We start from the raw sequence: 25197 nt of genomic DNA, 5'->3' as shown, positions 1-25197 counted from the left end.
ATAATACCTTTTAATGGCTAACAAAAATACATGATGTAATAGTGCACATGCGAATCTGTCGGGTTCTTCGTCAGGCTAAATTGGAATAAATCCGAAGAGGCATTCATATTTATACACACATATGACACACATACTTAGGAAAGGTCACCAACATGGATGTGATTGGTTTGCACCTAAATGGAATATTGCAACAGGGACATAAACATTTTTAACTGATAAGGGAGTGAAAGTTTTATGGTCCCTGAGTTACTGTTGGGTGGTCGTCAGGTCAAGAATGCTGCAACAGGTACACAAACATTTTTAACTACAAAGTATACGAAAAAGACACGGCCCGTGAGCAGACTGTATCCTGAGTATGTCCCTCCGATCATTCGGATTTGGAATCTTAAGTGGTTAAAAGGCCTTTGAGGATATCGGGTGCCAGTGGATTCTCGATCCTGAGAATTCCACTGAGCACAGGTGAGTATATACGAATACTCACTGCATAATTATTTGCACTTTAAAGCAAGGAGGCGCTGATATACTTTCTACTTGTTTAAACATTTTTAACTAGACACTGATAAAGGAGTGAAAGTCTATGGTCCTTGAATTACTGTTGGGGGAGGAGGAGGGGGGTTTTCACCAGGCCAGCAGTCTTATCTGTGCTTTAGATGTCTCACACTTCCCATTCACCCATAAATCCTCGTGAATAATTTAACCCACTATTTAGCGTGTCAAAAGTTGTTATAAATTTATATTCCAAAAATCTTCTGTGTTTTTGTGACTTGAAACCACCCTTCAATTTTAAAACACTCATATCTGCTATGCCATGTCTATGGTTAGAAAAGCGCTCAGCCACAGGTAATTCTGTCTTTCTGTGATTAATTGTATGGTGATGAGATCCCATCCTCACTTTCAGTTTTTGTCCTGTTTCTCTGACATAAAGGTGCCCAAAAGGTCATATTTGAACCTAGAACTCCAGAACTGTGAGGGAGCAGTGTTAACAACTGAGCCACCACAATTGTTCTTTATTCTTCAGAGCAGGAGAAGCAGAACAATAAACTCAAAAAGAGAACATGAGAACTCCACACAGATATTGTCATTGGACAGATTTGAACCCAGAAATCTAGTGCTGCTAGGCAACAATCTGAACAACTAAGTCACCACACTTCTTCCCTCTTGCTTCTCCCTTCTTCAGAGGAGACAAAGAAGAAGAAAAAAAATAAACAAAGCAAACATACAAGCTCCATGCATCAGTCCATAGTCAGATGTGAACATAGAACCCCAGTGCTACAAGGCAACAGTGCTAGTCATTAATAGAGATGAGCGAGCACCAAAATGCTCGGGTGCTCGTTACTCGAGACGAACTTTTCGCGATGCTCGAGGGTTCGTTTCGAGTAACGAACCCCATTGAAGTCAATGGGCGACTCGAGCATTTTTGTATATCGCCGATGCTCGCTAAGGTTTCCATTTGTGAAAATCGGGGCAATTCAAGAAAGTGATGGGAACGACACAGCGACGGATAGGGCAGGCGAGGGGCTACATGTTGGGCTGCATCTCAAGTTCCCAGGTCCCACTATTAAGCCACAATAGCGGCAAGAGTGGGCCCCCCCCCCTCCCAACAATTTTTACTTCTGAAAAGCCCTCATTAGCAATGCATACCTTAGCTAAGCACCACACTACCTCCAACAAAGCACAATAACTGCCTACATGACACTCCGCTGCCACTTCTCCTGGGTTACATGTTGCCCAACCCCCCCCCCCCCACGACCCAGTGTCCACAGCGCACACCAAACTGTCCCTGCGCAGCCTTCAGCTGCCCTCATGCCACGCCACCCTCATGTCTGTTTATAAGTGCGTCTGCCAGAGGAAAAGCAGGCACACACTGCAGAGGGTTAGCACGGCTAGGCAGCGACCCTCTTTAAAAGGGGCGGGGCGATAGTCCACAATGCTGTACAGAAGCAATGAGAAATCCAATCCTGTGCCACCTCCATCTGGAGCTGCACACGTGGGCATAGCAATGGGGAACCTATGTGCCACACACTATTCATTCTGTCAAGGTGTCTGCATGCCCCAGTCAGACCGCGGTTTTTTATAAATAGTCAAAGGCAGGTACAACTCCGCAATGGGAATTCCGTGTGCACCCACAGCATGGGTGGCTCCCTGGAACCCACCGGCTGTACATAAACGTATCCCATTGCAGTGCCCATCACAGCTGAGGTAACGTCCGATTAAATGCAGGTGGGCTTCGGCCCACACTGCATGCCCCAGTCAGACTGGGGTTCTTTAGAAGTGGACACATGCAGTTACAACTCCGTGTGGAACCACGGCATGGGTGGCTCCCTGGAACCCACCGGCGGTACATAAATATATCCCATTGCATTGCCCATCACAGCTGAGGTAATGTCATGTTTAATGCAAGTGGGCTTCGGCCCACACTGCATGCCCCAGTCAGACTGGGGTTCTTTAGAAGTGGACACATGCAGTTACAACTCCCTGTGGACCCACGGCATGGGTGGCTCCCTGGAACCCACCGGCGGTACATAAATATATCCCATTGCAGTGCCCAACACAGCTGATGTAACGTCAGCTGTAATGCAGGTGGGCTAAAAATTCATTTGATTACACTGTAGGCGAGGGCCCCCAAAAATTGGTGTACCAACAGTACCTGAGAAAAATTGCCCATGCCCAACCAAGAGGGCAGGTGTTAAGAAAATTGTAGATCAATGTATCAGTTAATTATTCTATATTACATTGTAGACTAGGGATGTATATATATATATATATATATATATATATATATATATATATATATATATATATATATAGCATGATACTGGTATGAGTAGTTAAGGAGTTAAACCAAACCCTTCTATAGGCCTCTAATCTCTTCTGAGGTAGACAGATAAGACAGTCTGCTAGACCACCCATGTGTATAAGTTTATAGATGGTGTACACAGGAAACGGGACAGACTGCCTCCCTTGCATTCCTTTTCTCTGAATTCATAACGGTCTTATTGTATGTAATAGATACACTTAAGGAGGTGTAACTTATGTTAATCATTTTTTGTTTTAGCCTATCCTGTATTATTAATCTTGGAGGTGTATATACTTTTGCTGTGATGTCATTTGTAGTATAAGAATCAAATACGCCTTAGAATAAATTAGAAATCATCTGATATAGCTCAGGCTAGTGTGATGTGTTTCTCCTGGGCCCAGACTTCTGCACGGGATCTGGGACCGTCTTCTCTTTGATAAACACATAAATTCTCCTTACATTTTTGGTCCTTCGAGCCGGAATCACTCACTGCAGAGGGAGAGGAAAGCCTGGCTGTGAAAAGGTGGGTCTGAAGTACTCTCCGATCATTAAAAGACCTCCGTCTTGCTTAGACGTAATTAGAGGCCAGTCGGGCATCCTGTCTGAAACAGTGACGTTTTTCCGAACTAGCCGGAGAATTTGGAAGCCTCCCAGATAACGTGTAGTAAGTATAACAATGGTTAAACTTCTCTTCTCTCTTCTTCTTCTTCTGTATACTTTAGTGTTAGTAGAATTTACAATGTGTATTGTAAATGAGAGGCAAGTATAGACGAAGGGACAATAGCAGTAGTCTATGTGAAATGTGTAAGGTAAATGAGAAGTATAGACGAATGGGTTGCCAAAGGGGCAATAGCAGTAGTCTATGTGAGACCATAGCCATTGTGAGAAGGCTACAGGAAAGAATTAACTCCGTGCGACACGTAAAAAGTGGTTAGATGACGTCATGGGACACAGGGGTGTCCAGGAACTTTACTTCTTATCTTTCTATTACTTTCTCTTTGATATTGTGTTATAGAGTAACTAAGAATATGAAGAGGGCGGCCGCCTACTAACATAATGTACTATTTGTATTGTTGTCTTATATTGCATGAAGCGAATGTGTGAGTGATTGAGATGAGTGGAATAAATAAATAAATTAAAAGTCCTAGTTGTAAAGAATTATGTGATAAAATACGGACAAAATCAGCTAAAAGATCAGCAGAAATACGGATTATCCGCTGCTGAAGTCTGGTTAAAAGAAGCCCCAAACTGTCACGCCCGTATAAAAAGAGACCCCCGACAGTTTGATGAACAATTCAAAGGGTTAATGAGGAGTTCCAATTGAATGAAAAATAGAGAGAGCAGATAGAATAATTCTATGGCCAGATTGGAGTTCTGTAGAAGGAAATTAGAATGGGAGGGGAGGAGATGGTAGACCCCTTCCATAGGATAATCAGGGGGCATGAGAGATGATCCTAATGCTGCATATAATCAGCCATTAAGGAACACGTTTGTAAGTGCAGTAAAGAAGGAAATAGGAGGTTATATAATGAGATACATAGTTACCCTGAGGATGGGATCGTTGCAGGATGTTTTGCAATATGCAAAACATGCAGAAAAGTGTTACAAGGAAAAGGGTGAGAAAGTGAGGTTTTTTATATGAGAAGAATGTGATATGATGGTTCAAGAAAGTCAGAGAGGTCATTGGACAGCGAGAGGATGTGAAAGTAGAGACAGAGGAAGAAGCAGAGGAAGGATGCAGCTCGGGGATTTAAATGTGTGTTTGAATAATGGAAGTCTAGTGATTTTGCCTGAGAGTGCCCTGAGAAACAATGTTCTCAGCGACCTTGGGGAAAAATGACTAGGAGGGGTCGATGTACAACACTTGGAGGATCTCATGGCAATCTCCACTGCCTGAGATAGATCTCCAGGTGAATGGGCGGATGATTACCGTATATACCGGCGTATAAGACGACTTTTGAACCCCGAAAAATCTGCTCTGCAGTCGGGGGTCGTCTTATGCGCCGGTAATTCAAAAAAAAAAAAAGTGTAAAAAAAAAAAAATTTATTACTCACCTCCCACGGCGTTCTGTCGCGCTCCGGCAGGATGTCGCTCGCTCCGGCAGGCTGTTGCTCGCTCCTCGTCCCCGCTGCAGCATAGCTTTCTGAATGCGGGGCTTGAAATCCCCGCTTCCAGAAAGCTAATACACACGCCGGCAGCCATGACAGCATTGAATGGCTGTGATTGGCTAAAGCACACGTGGCTTCAGCCAATCACACTATTCAATGACATCATTGAATGGCTGTGATTGGCTGAAGGCGCACGTGTTAGCAATCACACCCATTCAATGATGTCATTGAATAGTGTGATTGGCTGAAGCCACGTGTGCTTTAGCCAATCACAGCCATTCAATGATGTCATGGCTGCCGGCGTGTGTATTAGCTTTCTGGAAGCGGGGATTTCAAGCCCCGCATTCAGAAAGCTATGCTGCGGCGGGGACAAGGAGCGAGCGACAGCCTGCCGGAGCGAGCGACATCCTGCCGGAGCGCGACAGAACGCCGGGGGAGGTGAGTAATGAATTTATTTTTTTTCTCCACTGTATACCGGCGTATAAGGTGACAGTTGGGGGGTCGTCTTATACGCCCCGTCGCCTTATACGCCGGTATATACGGTACTTTCCTGGTGGGCTCAGGAGCGACCAGGACATTAAAACATCCCAATATGTAGCCAATGTTAAATGTAGTAATAGTCATATCCTGGTAAGAGGGGTTAATGGCCGGACCCACAGGGAATCCCTCTCCGAACCAGTTATAACAGACCTAGAGACAAATAAGCCTGTGAAATGTCAGATTATGTAGTCTTGAATATGTCCAGTAAATGTGTTGTGATGAGATATTATTATAACATTAGGTATACCTTCACCAGAGTACCTCAGGGCTGCTGTGAACCTCCAACAATGTTCTCCCAGGCTATGTCAGCACACTTAGCCCAGTTCCAGCCTCTTAGAGGTAGTCAGCGACTACTGTATGTTGGTAGCCAGCAGCAGACAGTGGAGAGAATTGTGGGGGGACACAGTCGTACTCTTGAGGTTTATTTATGAGCAAGGCCATAAAAGTAAACAGGTAGAAACTCCAATACGGTCAGCAAACGGTTAAATATTTGGGGTATAACCTGTCAGATGAAGGTAGGCAAGCAATTCTGGAGGTCCCAAAACTATGAGCAAATGATCTCCTTTTTGGGAATGAGAATGTTACGTGTGCTGCTGGGATTTGTTGTTCTATTGTGTTTCCAGCAGCACAGCACTCACAGGGTTAATGATTGAGCTGGCTGGGTGTGGTGCTGTCTGCTAGCCAATCCCCTGGTCAGTCTATATGGCCCCTCAGGTGGGCTGTCATGAATGCTTGTCTGGTGAGGGTTGCAGTGTGATCAGGTTCATGTCCGTTTGTACGTTTAAATTCTGTCAGTTTTGTGTTAGCTTGCTGTGTGTCCTGCTGCAGCGTGCGGTGTGAACGGTGTCCGGTTCTGCTGGACTCCTGGTTAGTGTAGGGACTAGCGGTATAACCAGGAGCCATGAAGTGGCCTGCTAGTTTCAACATATTGTACAACATGTCAACTAATACCTGGTATTTATATTCAGCTTCCAATCTGGTACTAGTGGTTGCATGTTGTATGCAGTGTATTCTGGGTCTGTCATGTGGCATGTGAATGCATCCTGTTCTGGTGTGTGGCTCCTAGGATCAGCTAGGGCCCAGATCCGAAGACCGCTGGGCTGCCCTTATTAGGGCAATGTCCCCGCTTAGGTAGGGCCACTGTCATCCTCCCTTGTAGCACAGGGTCAGTTGCCTGAAACCGGTGTGAGTCCCGTGTGACCCTGGTAGTACCAGTATGTGTCCCCTTTGGTCATGATCATGTGGGTTCCGTGCTTTGCCTGCCCACACGATCGTAACAGACAAACTTCTGCAGCTCCTGGATCCCAAATTCTGCATCTCTGACAGCGCTTCTTACCAGACTCTGGTGGGCACATCAGTCTGGGGGGCTGCTGAACTATAGCAAGCCCTTTGTGCTAACTGCTGACTCAGGAGAAGGATAGATGACCCCTTTGTTAACTCAAGAACACGGTGGGAAACAGAGACCGCTGGCATACTACTCTGCAGACTAGATCCAGTGGCCCGTGCGCTCCCCCCCCCCCCCCTGTATACAAGCAGTAGTAGCAGCGGCTGAAGCAATCAAATCTTCTGCCACTATAGTGCTGTCCCCCCACACACTGAGTACCGTACGCAGTTAGTTATACTCATATCTTAGTCCTCCTAGACCTCCCCCTGCAGGGCACTACTGCTCACAGCCACACCTGACAACCTAGGGATGTACTACGCTCCATCCATTTACCTTACTGCCTATTTCTTCAGACGGTCCCCCATACAACTGTCTAGGAGAGATGGCACATAAGGTGTTACTCAGACCAGATCTGCAGGATGTATCTCTTGTGGATGCTGAATACACTCTTGTAGATGGGCTGTACATCTCCGTTAAAAAAAAAAACAAAAAAACAAACAAAAAAAAAAACCTATCTTACCTAAATTGTTCTTCAGATGTGCAGCAGTTTTGAGCCATGGCCTGTGTCATGTCTCAACAGGGGGGATGGTGGCACTCATATGGACAGTGTTCACAGCCTAGGGGTTTACAAACTACTCTAAAAAAAAAAAATTTTTTGTCTTGCATTATTTGTGCTAAACAATGCCGAAGGGAGTATAAGACCAGGAGGGGGCGCCGTCCTACACATGGGGGATGCTGGGAGAGCTCTGAGTGTAACTTCTATAGAAGGAGTGACGAGCGCCATACTGGTAGATCTGCTCCCTGACCTACTGACTGCAATCCCTGCTAGCCGTCATAAACCGCTCCTGCAGTCATACTGATTCTGCCGTCACACGGCTAAATGTCTGACCATTGTCTATGTGTATAGCATCTCTCACTCTCTACTTCGCCATACTGTGCACATCTCCACCCCGCCATACCGTGCACATCTCCACCCCGCCATACTGTGCACATCTCCAGCCCCTTTACCTCCTGTACCCCCCATTACCTGTAGTATGTAAGCTGGTTAGAGCAGGACCCTCACCCCTATTGTTCGCATCGCCTGATTACTATATGTAACCGTGGTTCTGTAATGTTTGTATTTTTTGTCTTTCTGTATCCCCCTGTCTATGTAAGCGCTGCGGAATATGTTGGTGCTATACACAAAGATTATTATAAATGTGTGTCAGATGAGGGACTTGTTGGCATTGCACACAAAGGGGTAAGGCGTGGCTAGATGCTTGCCTGGCTTGATAGTACTCCTAGTCAGGCCACGTCCCTGGTGGCCATCTTGGTGCTAGTCATGGCCTGCGGCCATTTTAGTACCTGCTGTAATACCTTCGGCCGCCGCCCAGACGCCATCTTGGCTCCTTACATCCCATAGCTGTACCTTCTACCTGGCATCCCAATGCTTGCACTTGTAGTACACTACACCAGTGATTAGTGCCTTCTCTGAACTGCATAGGAATAGTCAGAAGCCTCCATCACTGTCCTCTGTGTGTTAATGATATGTTGTCTATCTTATTAAGTGTGTGCTATAAGATGGGGTCAGCTCACAAATGGTTAAATCGTCTGTTACATGGGAATGCTTCTTTTACCCTCGCCCCCACCTTTCAGCTTTAGAGTTCAGTGAGGGAGGGAGGGGGTATGTGACTGACTCCAGCCATGCTCTGCTTGCTTGATATGAATAGACCTGTAATGAAGATGATCAGGAATGAAGTTTAGTATAAACCTGTGTGAATAGGGAACGTCCATTCTTGCTGTTATTTGTGTACATGTCAGTTCTGTGATTGGTTTGCAGTGATTTTGATTGTTAAATGGTGTTTTCAATGTGATAATGTCATGTAAGATATAATAATAATGAAGTTGTTGATAATGTGAGAGCTGAGTGTCCCTATTACGGGAAGGATATCACAAGGATGCTGCAGTTAGCTGAAGGAGTCCAGCCACAGCTAAAGCTCTGTTTATCTTACTCCATCACCTCTCCCTGATAAGAGAAATTCCTGAGGGGGGGTTGTTAACGTTGGAGGATCAAGCGACTACAGATGATTGGAGTAGTAGTAGTTGTGTGAATCTTAATGTTATGCAGTAAATATTGTGTATAGAGAATGTTAATAATTATATGAGATAGGAAGACTTGACCCCACGATAGATAAAAGTTAATGACAAGTCCTCACGCTGTGATGAACGTAAAATGTGTGATTAAGCTTCTTCACTGTACCTACCCCCCACAGATAAGTGATCCATGTTATACATTGAGTTTGCTGTTTCCACATGTGAGCGGGGACCGAATACCTGCTGTTGCCTCTGATCCTGGGGTTATACTTGCTTCGCGCTACCTGGTAATGGGACCAAGGCAGACTACGGGAGACTGCCTGAGGGATGCTGTGCGGAGAGGAGAACCGTAAGGGCACGCTGTCTCTGGGATATGGCCTGAGCTACAGAGAGCACGCACAGACGTGTGATGGTTGTGTGGTGACCGGGCCTAGAACAGGTGCCAGGTACAGCCCCTAACGGGATTGTGCTTGGTACAACTGATAATGCCTATATACCTCATGACCTCCGAGGGCAACAGCAAGGGCTGTGTCTGGAGAACTAGGAACACCTCTCCCAAAGGTTCCTCTGACCCATCGGGGTCCCAAGGGGGGTACCGGATGAGTATGGGACGAGAAATCGGATGGCTGCAGGGGGGTTTGAGTCTCTTCTTGCATGGTGGGTAACAGTGAATAAAAATGTAGACTGGATTATATATATATTATAACCAACAGAGATTTGTTAATTATACAAGAGATGCAATCAAGGGCCTAGCGGAACAACTAGGACACACCTTACACTTATTGCATGGCAAAATAGAATGGCTCTTGTTATGTTACTAGCAGAAAAAGGAGGAGTTTGTAAAATGATTGGAGGATATTGTTGTACTTTCATTCCTAATAACACAGCACCTGATGGTAGTGTTACTCGAGCACTGGAAGGGTTAAATGCATAATAAAATGAACTAGCTGATAACTCTGGCATAGACGATCCATTCACAGACTGGTTGGAAAACTTGTTCGGACACTGGTCACAAGTCATATACTCCACATTAGTCTCTATGTCAGTATTTGCCTCCATTCTAGTACTTTGCGGTTGCTGCTGTATTCCATGTATCCGAGGACTGTTACAAAACCTTATTATTATACTTCCATCACCAAAACTATGTTCCAAAATATACAAGATGACGAAGAACAAGATGGCTTACTGGGTCAGGTGACCACCTCTGTCTGACAAGTGATGGGTAAAAGTTCTATGAAGGAAGTGCCATTTTACTTTGATGATTTTGAAGTGTGAACCCAGGCCTCCTGGTAATAAAGCTTCGGGTCGTAGCCAGGGGGTCTGTGGTAGAGTCATTATATATGTGTATTTACTATTATACTGTGTTGATGTATTGATCTAAAGTGGGGAATGTTAAGAAAATTGTAGATCAATGTATCAGTTAATTATTCTATATTACATTGTAGACTAGGGATGTATATATATATATATATATATATATATATATATAGCATGATACTGGTATGAGTAGTTAAGGAGTTAAACCAAACCCTTCTATAGGCCTCTAATCTCTTCTGAGGTAGACAGATAAGACAGTCTGCTAGACCACCCATGTGTATAAGTTTATAGATGGTGTACACAGGAAACGGGACAGACTGCCTCCCTTGCATTCCTTTTCTCTGAATTCATAACGGTCTTATTGTATGTAATAGATACACTTAAGGAGGTGTAACTTATGTTAATCATTTTTTGTTTTAGCCTATCCTGTATTATTAATCTTGGAGGTGTATATACTTTTGCTGTGATGTCATTTGTAGTATAAGAATCAAATACGCCTTAAAATAAATTAGAAATCATCTGATATAGCTCAGGCTAGTGTGATGTGTTTCTCCTGGGCCCAGACTTCTGCACGGGATCTGGGACCGTCTTCTCTTTGATAAACACATAAATTCTCCTTACAGCAGGTGAAATCTATTAATCGCTTTGGTTAATGTGGCTTAATTTGTAACTAGGCCTGGAGGCAGCCCAGTTAAAATAAAAATTGGTTGAGGTGAAAGTTTCAACGCTTTAAAGAGCATTGAAACGTATAAAAATTGTTTACAAAAATTATATGACTGAGCCTTGTGGGCCTAAGAAAAATTGCCCGTTTGGCATGATTATGTGAGGTTTCAGGAGGAGGAGCAGGAGGAGGAGGAGGAATATTATACACAGATTGATGAAGCGAAAAGGTCCCCGTTTTTGATGGGGATACAGAACGATGCTTCCATCCGCGGGTGCAGCCTACGTATTGCTTAGGTATCGCTGCTGTCTGCTGGTGGAGAAGAGAAGTCTGGGGAAATCCAGGCTTTGTTCATCTTGATGAGTGTAAGCCTGTCGGCACTGTCGGTTGACAGGCGTGTACGCTGATCTGTTATGATTCCCCCAGCCGCACTAAACACCCTCTCTGACAAGACGCTAGCCGCAGGACAAGCAAGCACCTCCAGGGCATACAGCGCGAGTTCAGGCCACGTGTCCAGCTTCGACACCCAGTAGTTGTAGGGGGCAGAGGCGTCACGGAGGACGGTCGTGCGATCGGCTACGTACTCCCTCACCATCCTTTTACAGTGCTCCCGCCGACTCAGCCTTGACTGGGGAGCGGTGACACAGTCTTGCTGGGGAGCCATAAAGCTGTCCAGGGCCTTAGGGAGTGTTCCCCTGCCTGTGCTGTACATGCTGCCTGATCTCCGCACCTCCCCTGCTACCTGGCCCTCGGAACTGCGCCTTCAGCCACTAGCGCTGTCGGATGGGAATTTTACCATCAGTTTGTCCGCCAGGGTCCTGTGGTATAGCATCACTCTCGAACCCCTTTCCTCTTCGGGTATGAGAGTGGAAAGGTTCTCCTTATACCGTGGGTCAAGCAGTGTGTACACCCAGTAATCCGTAGTGGCCAGAATGCGTGTAACGCGAGGGTCACGAGAAAGGCATCCTAACATGAAGTCAGCCATGTGTGCCAGGGTACCTGTATGCAACACATGGCTGTCCTCACTAGGAAGATCACTTTCAGGATCCTCCTCCTCCTCCTCCTCCTCAGGCCATACACGCTGAAAGGATGACAGGCAAGCAGCATGTGTACCCTCAGCAGTGGGCCAAGCTGTCTCTTCCCCCTCCTCCTCATCCTCCTCATGCTCCTCCTCCTCCTCCTCACCGCGCTGAGATATAGACAGGAGGGTGCTCTGACTATCCAGCGACATACTGTCTTCCCCCATCTCTGTTACCGAGCGCAAAGCGTCTGCCTTTATGCTTTGCAGGGAACTTCTCAAGAGGCATAGCAGAGGAATGGTGACGCTAATGATTGCAGCATCGCCGCTCACCACCTGGGTAGACTCCTCAAACTTTCCAAGGACCTGGCAGATGTCTGCCAACCAGGCCCACTCTTCTGAAAAGAATTGAGGAGGCTGACTCCCACTGCGCCGCCCATGTTGGAGTTGGTATTCCACTATAGCTCTACGCTGCTCATAGAGCCTGGCCAACATGTGGAGCGTAGAGTTCCACCGTGTGGGCACGTCGCACAGCAGTCGGTGCACTGGCAGATTAAACCGATGTTGCAGGGTGCGCAGGGTGGCAGCGTCCGTGTGGGACTTGCGGAAATGTGTGCAGAGCCGGCGCACCTTTCCGAGCAGGTCTGTCAAGCATGGGTAGCTTTTCAGAAAGCGCTGAACCACCAAATTAAAGACGTGGGCCAGGCATGGCACGTGCGTGAGGCTGCCGAGCTGCAGAGCCGCCACCAGGTTACGGCCGTTGTCACACACGACCATGCCCGGTTGGAGGCTCAGCGGCGCAAGCCAGCGGTCAGTCTGCTCTGTCAGACCCTGCAGCAGTTCGTGGGCCGTGTGCCTCTTATCTCCTAAGCTGAGTAGTTTCAGCACAGCCTGCTGACGCTTGCCCACCGCTGTGCTGCCACGCCGCGTGACACCGAATGCCGGCGACGTGCTGCTGCTCCTGACACATCTTGATTGTGAGACAGAGGTTGCATAGGAGGAGGAGGAGGGTGGTTTAGTGGAGGAAGCATACACCGCCGCAGATACCAGCACCGGGCTGGGGCCCGCAATTCTGGGGGTGGGTAGGACGTGAGCGGTCCCAGGCTCTGACTCTGTCCCAGAACTGAGTAGCGCGGGGCCGCCGCCGCCATCATATTTTTGAAAGACTCCGTTTCCACAACCCTATACGGCAGCATCTCCAGGCTGATAAATTTGGCAATGTGCACGTTTAACGCTTAAGCGTGCGGGTGCGTGGCGGCGTACTTGCGCTTGCGCTCAAACACTTGCGCTAGCGACGGCTGGACGGTGCGGTGACAGACATTGGTGGATGGGGCCGAGGACAGCGGAGGTGAGGGTGTGGGTGCAGGCCAGGAGACGGTAGTGCCTGTGTCCTCAGAGGGGGGTTCGATCTCAGTGGCAGGTTGGGGCACAGGGGGAGAGGCAGCGGTGCAAACCGGAGGCGGTGAACGGCCTTCGTCCCACCTTGTGGGGTGCTTGGCCATCAATTGTCTGCGCATGCTGGTGGTGGTGAGGCTGTTGGTGGTGGCTCCCCGGCTGATCTTGGCGCCACAAAGGTTGCACACCACTGTTCGTCGGTCGTCTGTACTCTCAGTGAAAAACTGCCAGACCTTTGAGCACCTCGGCCTCTGCAGGGTGGCATGGCGCGAGGGGGCGCTTTGGGAAACAGTTGGTGGATTATTCGGTCTGGCCCTGCCTCTACCCCTGGACACCGCACTGCCTCTTGCAACCTGCCCTGCTGCTGCCCTTGCCTCCCCCTCTGAAGACCTGTCCTCAGTAGGCGTAGCAAACCAGGTGGGGTCAGTCACCTCATTGTCCTGCTGCTCTTCCTCCGAATCCTCTGTGCGCTCCTCCCTCGGACTTACTGCCCTTACTACTACCTCACTGATAGACAACTGTGTCTCATCGTCATCGTCCTCCTCACCCACTGAAAGGTCTTGAGACAGTTGCCGGAAGTCCCCAGCCTCATCCCCCGGACCCTGGGAACTTTCCAATGGTTGGGCATCAGTCACCATAAACTCCTCTGGTGGGAGAGGAACCACTGCTGCCCAATCTGAGCAGGGGCCCGAGAACAGTTCCTGGGAGTCTGCCCGCTCCTCAGAATGTGTCATTGTAATGGAGTGAGGAGGCTGGGAGGAAGGAGGAGCAGCAGCCAGAGGATTCAGAGTTGCAGCAGTGGACGGCGCAGAACTGTGGGTGGACGATAGATTGCTGGATGCACTTTCTGCCATCCACGACAGGACCTGCTCACACTGCTCATTTTCTAATAAAGGTCTACCGCGTGGACCCATTAATTGTGCAATGAATGTGGGGACGCCAAAAACGTGCCTCTCTCCTAATCCCGCAGCAGTCGGCTGCGATACACCTGGATCAGGAGCTCGGCCTGTGCCCACACCCTGACTTGGGCCTCCGCGTCCACGTCCTCTAGGCCTACCCCTACCCCTCAGCATGCTGTATTACCAGTAATGCAGAAACAGAACGCTGTAATTAAATATGCCGCTTATTGGCCGGTGTTTGGAGGCTGACTTCGCTTACGGAACGCCAGGAAATAATTTTGCGCAAGCCTGCTGTAACACTTAGCTGGCTGCATATGAATGAGGAGGACTACTACACCCAGCACAGACCCAGAACACTGAGGACAGTCACAGGCAGCCCAAATAGATTTTTTTCCCCAATTGTTTTTGCAAAGGCCCACTGCCTATATTCAATCAATATATCTCTTCTCTCTCTGCGTCACCATTTCTGGCCCTGGATTATGTCAAAGAACTGCAGAGTGTTGCACTGTGGACTGCAATACAGCAGTGATTTAACAGCCCAGACAGAGCCAGGAAATAATTTTGCGCAAGCCTGCTGTAACACTTAGCTGGCTGCGTATGAATTTGGAGGACTACTACACCCAGCAGAGACCCAGAACACTGAGGACAGTCACAGGCAGCCCAAATAGATTTTTTTCCCCAAATGTTTTTGCAAAGACCCACTGCCTATATTCAATCAATATGTCTTCTGTCCCTGCCTCACAATATATGTGTTCTTTCCCTGCCTCACAATATATGTCTTCTGTCCCTGCCTCACCACTACTGGCCCTGCACTATATCTAATTACTGCAGGGCGCAATGCTCTGCACGGCTGATATACCCAAAAAAAAATGTGCAACACTGCAAAAAGCAGCCTCCACAGTACTGCACACAGTTAGATGTGGCCCTAAGAAGGACCGTTGGGGTTCTTGAAGCCTAAAATACTCCTAACGCTCTCCCTATAGCAGCTCCACCAAGACAGCACTTTCCCTAAAGTATGTCAGAATGCATCTGTGGTGAGCCGCGGGAGGGGCCGATTTTTATACTCGGGTGACACCTGATCTCCCCAGCCACTCACTGCAGAGGGGTGGTATAGGGCTTGAACGTCGCAGGGGGAAGTTGTAATGCCTTCCCTGTCTTTCTATTGGCCAGAAAAGCGCGCTAACGTCTCAGAGATGAAAGTGAAAGTAACCCGAACATCGCGTGGTACTCGTCACGAGTAACGAGCATCTCGAACACGCTAATACTCAAACGAGCATCAAGCTCGGACGAGTACGTTCGCTCATCTCTAGTCATTAAGCTTCTTCCTTCTTCCTCCTCTTCCTGCTTCTTCCTTCTTTGAATGAGAAGGAGAAGATATTCTTGTTTTTGTTCTTCTCTTTCTCCTTCTTCTGCTTTTTCTTCTCTGGATGAGGAGGAGGTGGAAGAAAAGAAAGAAGTAGGAGAATGAAGAGCAAGCATGCTGGCTCAGTCGTTGGCATTGTTGTCTTGCCATGCTGGAGTCCTAGGTTGAAATCTGATCAAGGACAACATCTGTATGTACTTTGTATATTCTCAATGTGTTTCTTCTTCTTCTCCCCCAGAGAAGAAAGAATGAAAAACAAGCATGGGTCATCAGTCTAAGTTCAAATCTGACCAAGGGCAACATCTGTATGGAATTTTTCAAACTCCAGGCATATGTTGCTCTTGATGAGATTTTAACCTAGGACTCCAGCACTGCAAGGGAACAGTGCTAACCACTGAGCCATATACGTCAAAGGCATACACACAGAGCTGAATCTTCAGTGATTTTTGCCAAATATAGAGTCTTTGTAAATTCATTTGGTACTGCGGAAATTGGACCAATTTCATCTCTCGGTCAATGACAATGAGCAACCCCAGTGGTGCAGCCATAACTTGTTAGAGTAGCTTGGCAACCCGGATTACAATTTTATGGCTGTCAGCTTGCAGGAGAGCATCAGCATCCAGCCAAGGTAGAGCCCAACATTGATATGTGTGCTTGCTGTGGTGCTGCAGCGCTGTGTCACAAAACTAATTGAGGGGCACAGGAAAATTTGTATTACGACAGTATTTGCAACCAGATGGAGAGTATGTGGTGAGACTATCTGTATATCTATGTCTATGTCTGTCTATCTTCTCTACTCAATCTATCCATTTAATTAAAGATGCAAGGGCCAGGAAAATGTAAAAAACTGTCAACAAAATAGTTAATATATAAGCAAACAACAGGAAATGTATATTTGGTTTTATGTTTACTGTACTTTCTTTCTGATGGATATTTACAATGGTCTATGATTTGTAAGTTAGTTTTTATTTACTACGGAGATATTTTGTCTGCATTTCATATACTGTGGTAACCAACCAAGGTTCTAAGTTATGGTTTTATAGCAAGTACTATAAACTATAGCAATGTTTTCTCGCTTTTATGTGAAGAAATTCCCTTAACAACTTAATGTTATCCCGTCACTTACTTTTTGTCATTATTTTGCCTTCAATGGGGATTTGATAGTGTAATGGTGCCATAAAGAAAGAGCGTTTAAACTAAAAACGAAGTCCAATGTTTGGATGATGAGCTCAGTGTTGGGAAAGGCATTACATGTTCATCTCTAAGGCACTGAGTTATAGTGGTATGAGTCAGGATACTGCTATATACTGATAGGTAGCAACAGTGGCTTATATAAGGGATCAACCCAGGCCCCCATTTTGACACAGGATTTTGAAATCTAAGATAGCAGGGCCTGGTGGTTGTTTTTACTTTCACCCGCTATTCATTATTCTTGAGTGATTAACCAACCACTCTTTCTCTGAGTTCTCATCATACTATAGTAGTGAGTGCCAAGCCCACTGGGTAAATAGGTTCAACAACATGTTTCTTCTTTGTGACCACTTTCTTAAAACTGTTTAGTTCCAGGCAAAGATCCTTGTTGAGTATTTCTGAGAGAGTTTCCATTAGGTATATCTTTATGGATACTCATGGACAGTGGTATCTGAAGTTAGGGTCAGCTTCAGGGATAGATTAGTGGAAGACTTAATGAAAGCTAAAGTTTGGGTCAGTTGTCGGTGTGTTACCTGTTCAGCATCATCTGCTGCATTGTCTGAAACAATTAATATAATCATCTTTATCATCAACCATTTACCACCACTATTCTGTTTCTATCATTTCTTGGTGAGTTCCTATTCTTGTGTCTTTGTTACCAAATAGTGTTGATACTTGCCTCCAGTACTCAAGAAGGACATATGAGAGTTTGAGTGGGTTCAAAGGCGGGCAACCAAAGTATTAAAAGGAATGGGCGAACTACAATACCCAGGGAGGTTTTCAAAAGTTGGGATTATGTAGCTAAGACAAAAGACGGCTGACGGGGGCCTAATAACTATGTATAAATTTATCAGGTATTAATACAGAGATCTCTCCCATCATCTATTTTCACTCAGGACTGTGACTGTAACAAGGGGGCATCATCTATGTCTAGAGGACATAGTAAGAGCTGTGAAACTATGGAATCCTCTGCCTGAGGATGTGGTGATGGCAAATTAGATAAAATAGTTCAAGGGGGGCCCGGTCGTCTTTCTTGAGTGATACAATATTGTATGTTGTAATCACTAATAACTTCAGAAGCGTTAGTTATCCGGTGATTATTCCGATTGCCAGATTGGAGTCAGGAAGAATTTTTTTCCTTTAAATAGGGAAATTTGACTTCTACCTCATTGGGTTTTTGCCTTCCTCTGGATCAACATTGGTGGTAATAGGCTGAGCTGGGTGGTCATATGTCTTTTTTCGGCCTTGCATACTATGTTACTATGCTCATGTTATTGTTCATTCAACTATCCAGTTGTCAGATTATTCGGCCCTACTGTATGTCCTGGGGATATCTGAGGACTAGGAGACACTGATAGTACTTGAGAAAGGCAACTGTTATAGGTGAAGTCCACTTCTGCTATCTTGTGTCCAGCCAGCATCATTCAGGTAGCAGTCACATTTTGGCACCAGTGCCTGAGAGGACCCAAAGGCCCTTGTGAAACATTATGAAGAAACCAGGGTTAAAATTTACACATGGAATTGGTATATGGTGGCCCTGTTACAAATTTTGAATTGGAACCCAGAAGCTTCAAATTAGACCTATAAAAGAGATATATTGGATGATTTAATACTATTTATAGCATCTACAACTTTAAGCAACATAGCCTATACATATTTCAAATATAGATTTACTTGATTGCTAAACTACCTTTATGTTAATGTTGACCTATTTACATTTGCCACCAACATTTTTATAGTAAGTCCCTAAACTAAAAGTTCTCTTTCAGGGCTTAGTCAGACGGGCGTTTTTTGCCGCGATTTGCGCATGCGCATGCGTCCGGCGATTTTTTAAAACCATTGCTTTGCAATGGTATCGGACACATGAGCGCTTTTTATGCGCTCGTCCGAAAAATTATAGAACAAAAAATCGCAGATCACACCTATCTGCGATCTGCGATTCCTGTTCGCTTCTGTATATGCGCTCAATGGGGCCGGCGGCAGCAGCGCCGACCCCATTGAGAACATATAGAAGACAAATCATTCTTCTCTGCCACAGCTGTAACAGCTGTGGCAGAGAAGAACGATGTTTGCCCATTGAATTCAATGGAGCGGCAATACAGCCGCTCCATTGAAAGCAATGGGCTGCCGGCGTGCGCGGGGTTAATTGTCGGGAAGGGGTTAAATATATAAACCCTTCCCTGCAATTCATGCTAAAATGTGTTAAAATAAAAAAAAATTGTATACTCACCTTTCCGCTGCAGCCGGAGTCCAGCCACGGCCGCTGTCAGTTCTCCTGAACTGCTTCTCGGCACTATTCAGCCGGCGGGGCTTTAAAATCCCCGCCTGCTGAATGATCTGCTCTGATTGGTCACAGCCTGACCAATCAGAGGCCGGTTTCACTCACACACCCATTCATGAATTCATGAATGGGTGAGTGACTGCTGCCTCTCAGCGCTGAGCCAATCAGGGGCAGGTCTGACTCACATCCATTCATGAATTCATGAATGGGTGTGAGTGAGGCATGCCTCTGATTGGCTCAGCGCTGAGCCAATCAGGGGGCAGGTCTGACTCACACCCCCTTCACACCCACTGCAGGACGGCTGCCCGGAGCTGCAGGCAGAAGGTGAGAATGCAATTTTTTTTTATTTTAACACATTTTAGGATGGATTGCAGGTAAGGGCTTATATATTTAAGCCCTTACCGACAATTCATCCCGGGCTCGCCCGCAGCGCATTGCTTTCAATGGAGACGGCTGTATTGCCGTCTCCATTGAATGCAATGCGCTGGACAGCTCCGGCCCGTTTCTAATGAAACGCGGCTAGGAGCAGATTTTCGGGCGATTTGCGGGCGACTTGCGCGCACCGGTCACGCGATTTGCGGATGCGCATCCGTCATGCGATCCGCAAATCGCGGCAAAAAACGCCCATCTGACTAAGGCCTCACAGACAAGTCATAATTTGCCATTTACCTATAATCCTGGCAGCAACATATTATACACAGCAGGTAGCAGCCCGCTTATTTAAGGTTCTGCATAGCCCTGAACCTTTTACTACCAACCCTACAGGTAATTGTCCTGTAAATGATAATCCACATCTATTAGATACATTGTAGCATGACATTCTAATGTGTCAGTGAAAAATACGGTCATTAAGATTTTATTACCAATGCAGTAAAAATAAATTATTTAAGATGCACTAACCCTATGAATATTACATAAGAGTAATATAGTAGTATTGAGGTTGAAGGAATAGCCTTCCTTCTGAAGATGGACAGAGCAGCCCCAAGCCTGTCCTGTCGGGCTCTCCCAAATTTCCATTGCATTCTATTCATTGCAGATAGTATAGAAATTTTAGTTTAGTCGAAAGCAGCAGAAGACAAAACACAAATGCTACATCAAATCACTCGATCCTTAGGACAGGTTTATAGCTGATGTATTTTGGGGGTAATTTCAATGCAGATATAAAGTGCAGATGTATTGGGAGTGGAAGTGACTTCCAGAAGTCATAAAATTAAGCACAGAAAAGTCTTTTCAAACCCTTTACTCAACGGACCAAAATGGCCAATACTGAGAACAGAGTCAAAAGCCTGCTTCGTCAACGTAGGGATAGTTTCAATACTTCAGCAATATACAAGGTATAAGATTATCAGTCTTCTCCAACAGAAAGTCAAAGTTTAAAAAAAAAACCTGTTTCGAGTCGAACTTTGCTAAAAGTTTGTTTCAGCACAAACCCGAATTGAGCTTTTAGCAAAGTTCTACACAAAACAGGGTTCTACTGGTTCAGATCGCTCAACACTAATCCTGAACACTGATGTATAACACTATTTAATAGCTATAAAAGCCTTGTAAAACATTCTCAGGGCATTAATGGTTCTTGTACAGTGTTATATGCCAGTTTTAGGGGTATTGGTAAACTTCCAGGTTCAATTCAAATTAATTTGAACCGAACAAAACTTTTTTGAAAAGTTTGGTTAACTAGCCAAACTGAACTTTTCAAAAGTTCGGACATGACTAGTCGTAGTGCAAGGGCAGTAGTCCTTAGAGTCTGGGCTCAACTCCATCTTTGCGGTCAAAATTCTTCCCAGTGAATGGCTTCACTCAGTCCCTAAAGCTCTTTTCAGATGCCAGTGTCGGCCACATGCTCCCCAGCCGGGAAGCCTTCCCACCTGAGCCAGATTCCATACTCGTGGGTCCTCACGTATTGGCAGTCACAGACTAGTAAAAGTGTCATAACTGCAGGAATGTAGAGCGGCTGGCACTGGCTTCTGAGTTAAGACTCCCACCTCTCTACCAAGGTACCCTCATACAGATTCATTGGCTCAGTTATTAATTTCTGCTTTGATTAATAGCATTGTTACATTTCAGAGACGTAAGGCCAATTTACACACAAAGACAATCTATTGAAAGATTGACAGTTTTAGCGATCGTTTTCATAAACTGTTAATGGACACTAATGTCCATTAGCACTTTATTAGCTTCATTTACGTATAAAAGGGCCTCTGTGAGCTGCTTGCAGAGCACAGCATGTGGTCTGAGCTCTGCATACAGCTTCATTGTTCTCAAAAGGGCTGTTGGCAGAATACAATGTAATCTCTCATTCCCGTGCAGAACGCAGCATGCGGTCTGTGTTATCTCTCTCTGAATGAACGACGGATTTTAAGCTCACCTTAAAATCATTGTCCAGCTGAAGAGTGAACGATGGCAGCGTTTACACGAAAATGATGATCACTCATATGCCACATTTGCAATTTTTTTCTTATGCCACTCTTACAAGTTTTCTAAAAAGTGTGTGGGGCTCAGCAAATGAAGGAAGGGCCTCCCATGGCCCAATAAATTGACTAAAATTTAAACTAGAAACTGGCATAAATTATCACACAAATCTATGCCAGCGCAGTAGATTTTCATATCTGGTGTATGACCAGCCACAAGATGTGCCAAATTTATTAAGAGGGGTGCACTGCTTAAGGAATTAGACGCATCTTTCACCATATCACTGTAGCCAAAGACTAGTGTAACATTGCCACTCTTTAGTAAATTGGCCCCTTAAAGTAAAATAATGATATAATTCTAGCTGTAAGCATTATGAACGATGACGATGATAACAGAGAACTATAGATGTCCATTTTTTTCAGCAATTTAGTAGATGTGTGCTGCTTCATGTAATTGCTCTATTCCATTAACCTGTGAGGTTTTAACCCTTTCCAATCCACTGTCTGACATCTGAAGACATTCTGATTGAAGCCTGTACAGCTCTGATGTTGGAAGACGTCCGGCAGGGTATTCTTACTGTATATTAGTGGCCGCTCTGTTGTCAAGGGCCTCCCCGGCATGTCACATACTGCAGTACTGGCTCTAGCCAGCATATGGCGCCATTGTATAATGGCAGAAAGAGAAAGCCCCCTAGGAAACCCTGAATCCAAAATTGGATTGCAAAGGGTTAAGGCTTGCAGTGTATAAGGATACAATCTGTCCTGTAAACCAGATCTGTGTGGATAAGCACAGTTATCCAAATAATAGCATCACTATAAAGAAGAACACTAATAAATGGCATCATATAATCCTTGTACAAATTCTAAGACTGGATTTTCCTGCTCATCATTTCCCTGCAAATGTCATACATTTGTATGTGCATGAATTAGAAATGTCTCTATTGATTTTAATTATGTTCACCTTTTATGTACAGATGACAAAACGACCTGCTACATGACAATCAGGAGATGAGCTTATTTCATCCAATGTTGGATAATGGCACGGAGAGCAGATGAGGACAGCAGATGAATGGTGTTACATTCATTGTACAGTACTTTCATGGTCCTTTTTCCTATGGCGATCTTTAATTTATAGCACCTAAGACCAACTCGACTGTAACCGTAGAGCAAATGGCGCACATGCACCGAGGTCTTTTGGTGGCAGTGGCATTTTCAATTGAGTTTATGACCTTTGGATGACAATACGGTTGAAAACTGGCAGCACTTGTAAACCGCTGATGGTGCCAGGAAAAACGAGGCAGTAGAAAGCGATGCTGCGACGGCAGGAACGTCAGGGGGGAGGAAGGACCTGTTAGGCAGCTTGTCAGGAAATGAAATTGCAAATAACATCATCCATCACTCACCGTTGAGATGGAGGCCAGGAATAAGATAGTAAATGAGCATAGTGGTTGCACCGAACGAAGGTGGAGGAGAGAGAAGGTCAGCAGCTTTATCCAAAGAGACAGTTGATCAATGTTGGGTTACACCGGGAGAGGAAAAACAGTGTCCACAGTTAGGTGAGTATAAGATTTTATTATTTTTTGGAAGCACAGAAAATGGTTACTGGGAGGTTAGGGCACTTTTGTACTGGACCGACTAAAATGGTCCTGCCTAAGACCCAACAAGTCAGGGGCATAACTGGAAGGTCTTGGGCCCCCATACTAAATCTGTAAAGGGCGTCCAATAACCAGCATCATTTATAGTACTGGTCTCATTATATGTGGAAAATGAACCCCTATGCCGCACAGTATTTTATGAAACCACTACAAAGAAATGATCAGTCATATATAGTGGTACTGTAGACTTTTGTCAGTGCCAATTTTGCATAGAAACCGGAAATTATTTGCAAGAAGGGCTAGTCTCGGCTTCATCTGATGATTCATCCTCTAGATTGGTTATAAGCAGGGGCGTAACTATAGGGAATGCAGAGGGTGCAGCTGCACCCGGGTCCAGGAGCCCTTAGGGGGCCCATTAAGCCACTTTTCTCCATATAGGGAGCCCAGTACTATGAATAAAGCATTATATTTGGGGGCCCTGTTACAGATTTTGCATAGGGGCCAAGAAGCGCCTCTGGTTATAAGTAGTTGGAAGATTGGGGTCTGCCACTTAACACCCCCGTCCATCGGTTGATTGTCCAGTACAGCGGGCTAGACGTTGTCATCATTAGACAGGGGAGGAAGGGGGAACGCCAGCTTCAATCTCACGGAAACCAATGGGAGCACTGTACTTTGCATTATGGACAGGACGTCTCTCCAAAAAGAGCTCACAATGCCCCTTTAACTGGCCGCCCATCTGCCAACTACTATTAGGTGAGTAAGAGGGCATAGCAGGAGTAAATGTGTAAATGAGCAGTGGAGCTGTCATTTTCATAGGGGCAGAAGCACAACAAATAGTGGTGACTGCTAATGTGAACTATGCACAGATATACACAGCCCTAAGGCCATGTGACTTCCAAAGCTTGCTATGTGCCCATACTGTACGACTAAGTGCCTCCAACTATAAAAAGGGCCACAAGGAGGTAATCCAAACACAAAATATTGTTAGCTGGATCAGATGTAGTATTATGGAGCTACAGTTGCAAGAAAAAGTGAACAGGTTTCTATAGTATGCGCAGAAAGATAGGTTTATACTTTCTCGTCGTGATCGGCCAGGCGATAAAATCAGCTCAGTTTTTGCAGACAGACTAGCCCGACTCAATTTTTAGTAAAAAAGAAAATCGCTGGGAACCTGCTTTCCTATAATAAATAGTGAACAACAGTGGCGGTGGTGCCTTTTCAATTAATGTGGATCAGTGGTTAGCACTGCTGTCCTGCAAAGACTCCAATTACTCAGATTTGTTCCAATCTGACCAAGAACAACATCTGTATTGAGTTTTTCAAAGTTCATACAGATAGTGTCCGTGATGAGATTTGAACCTAAGACCCCCAGCACTGCAGGGCAACAGTGCTAACCAATGTGTGGGTGTATGTATATGCAATTTGGCTGTCTTATGGACCTTCTGGAGACCAAATTTAGTGAGCCCCATTTTTACTCCTATTGACTTTAATGGGCATCGGGATCAGTTTGTCCTAATTCCCAATTATTTTTTTGAAAATCGGCCCAATCACTTCCAACTCATTTATTCCAATATTTACTAATCACTAGTTTATACATTAAGGCCTCCTTCACACAGGTGACAAAGTCGCGCGATTTTGTAGCATTTCTCCAATGCTACAAATCGCATGTATGTGAAGCCCATGGTTTCCTATGGGTTCCTTCACACATGAGATGTTTTGTAGCATGCTACAAAACGACACACAAACCTCGCAGGTCCGGCCATATGCCCGCGACATGCGAGGTTTTGTAGCCCATGTTTCCCTATGGAGCCTTCCTCTCTGTTGCATCGCATCTCACGAAAACGCAGTTTGCATGCGATGCGATGCAAATTTGACAGTAGCAAATGCTACTGTCAAAGCTCTAATCTAAGCCCTAACTACCAGAAAAAAAACCACACACATACATCACCTTAGACAAGCTGTCAGCCTGGCCACAGCTTCTCCCCAGGTCCCAGCACTGATCTTCTTCTCTTTTGGCCAGGGATTCAAAAATCCCTGCCTCCTGCATGCGCTGGCTGTGATTGGCTGACACTTAGCCAATCACAGCAAGTGCTCGATGAATGGCAGTGATTGAACCAATCACAGCCATTCTTCGAGCACTGGCTGCGATTGGCTAAGTGTCAGCCA

Source organism: Eleutherodactylus coqui, chromosome 12 (genome assembly GCF_035609145.1).
Source record: "Eleutherodactylus coqui strain aEleCoq1 chromosome 12, aEleCoq1.hap1, whole genome shotgun sequence".
Classification (NCBI taxonomy): Eukaryota; Metazoa; Chordata; class Amphibia; order Anura; family Eleutherodactylidae; genus Eleutherodactylus; species Eleutherodactylus coqui.
Note: the sequence above shows the minus strand (reverse complement) of the source record.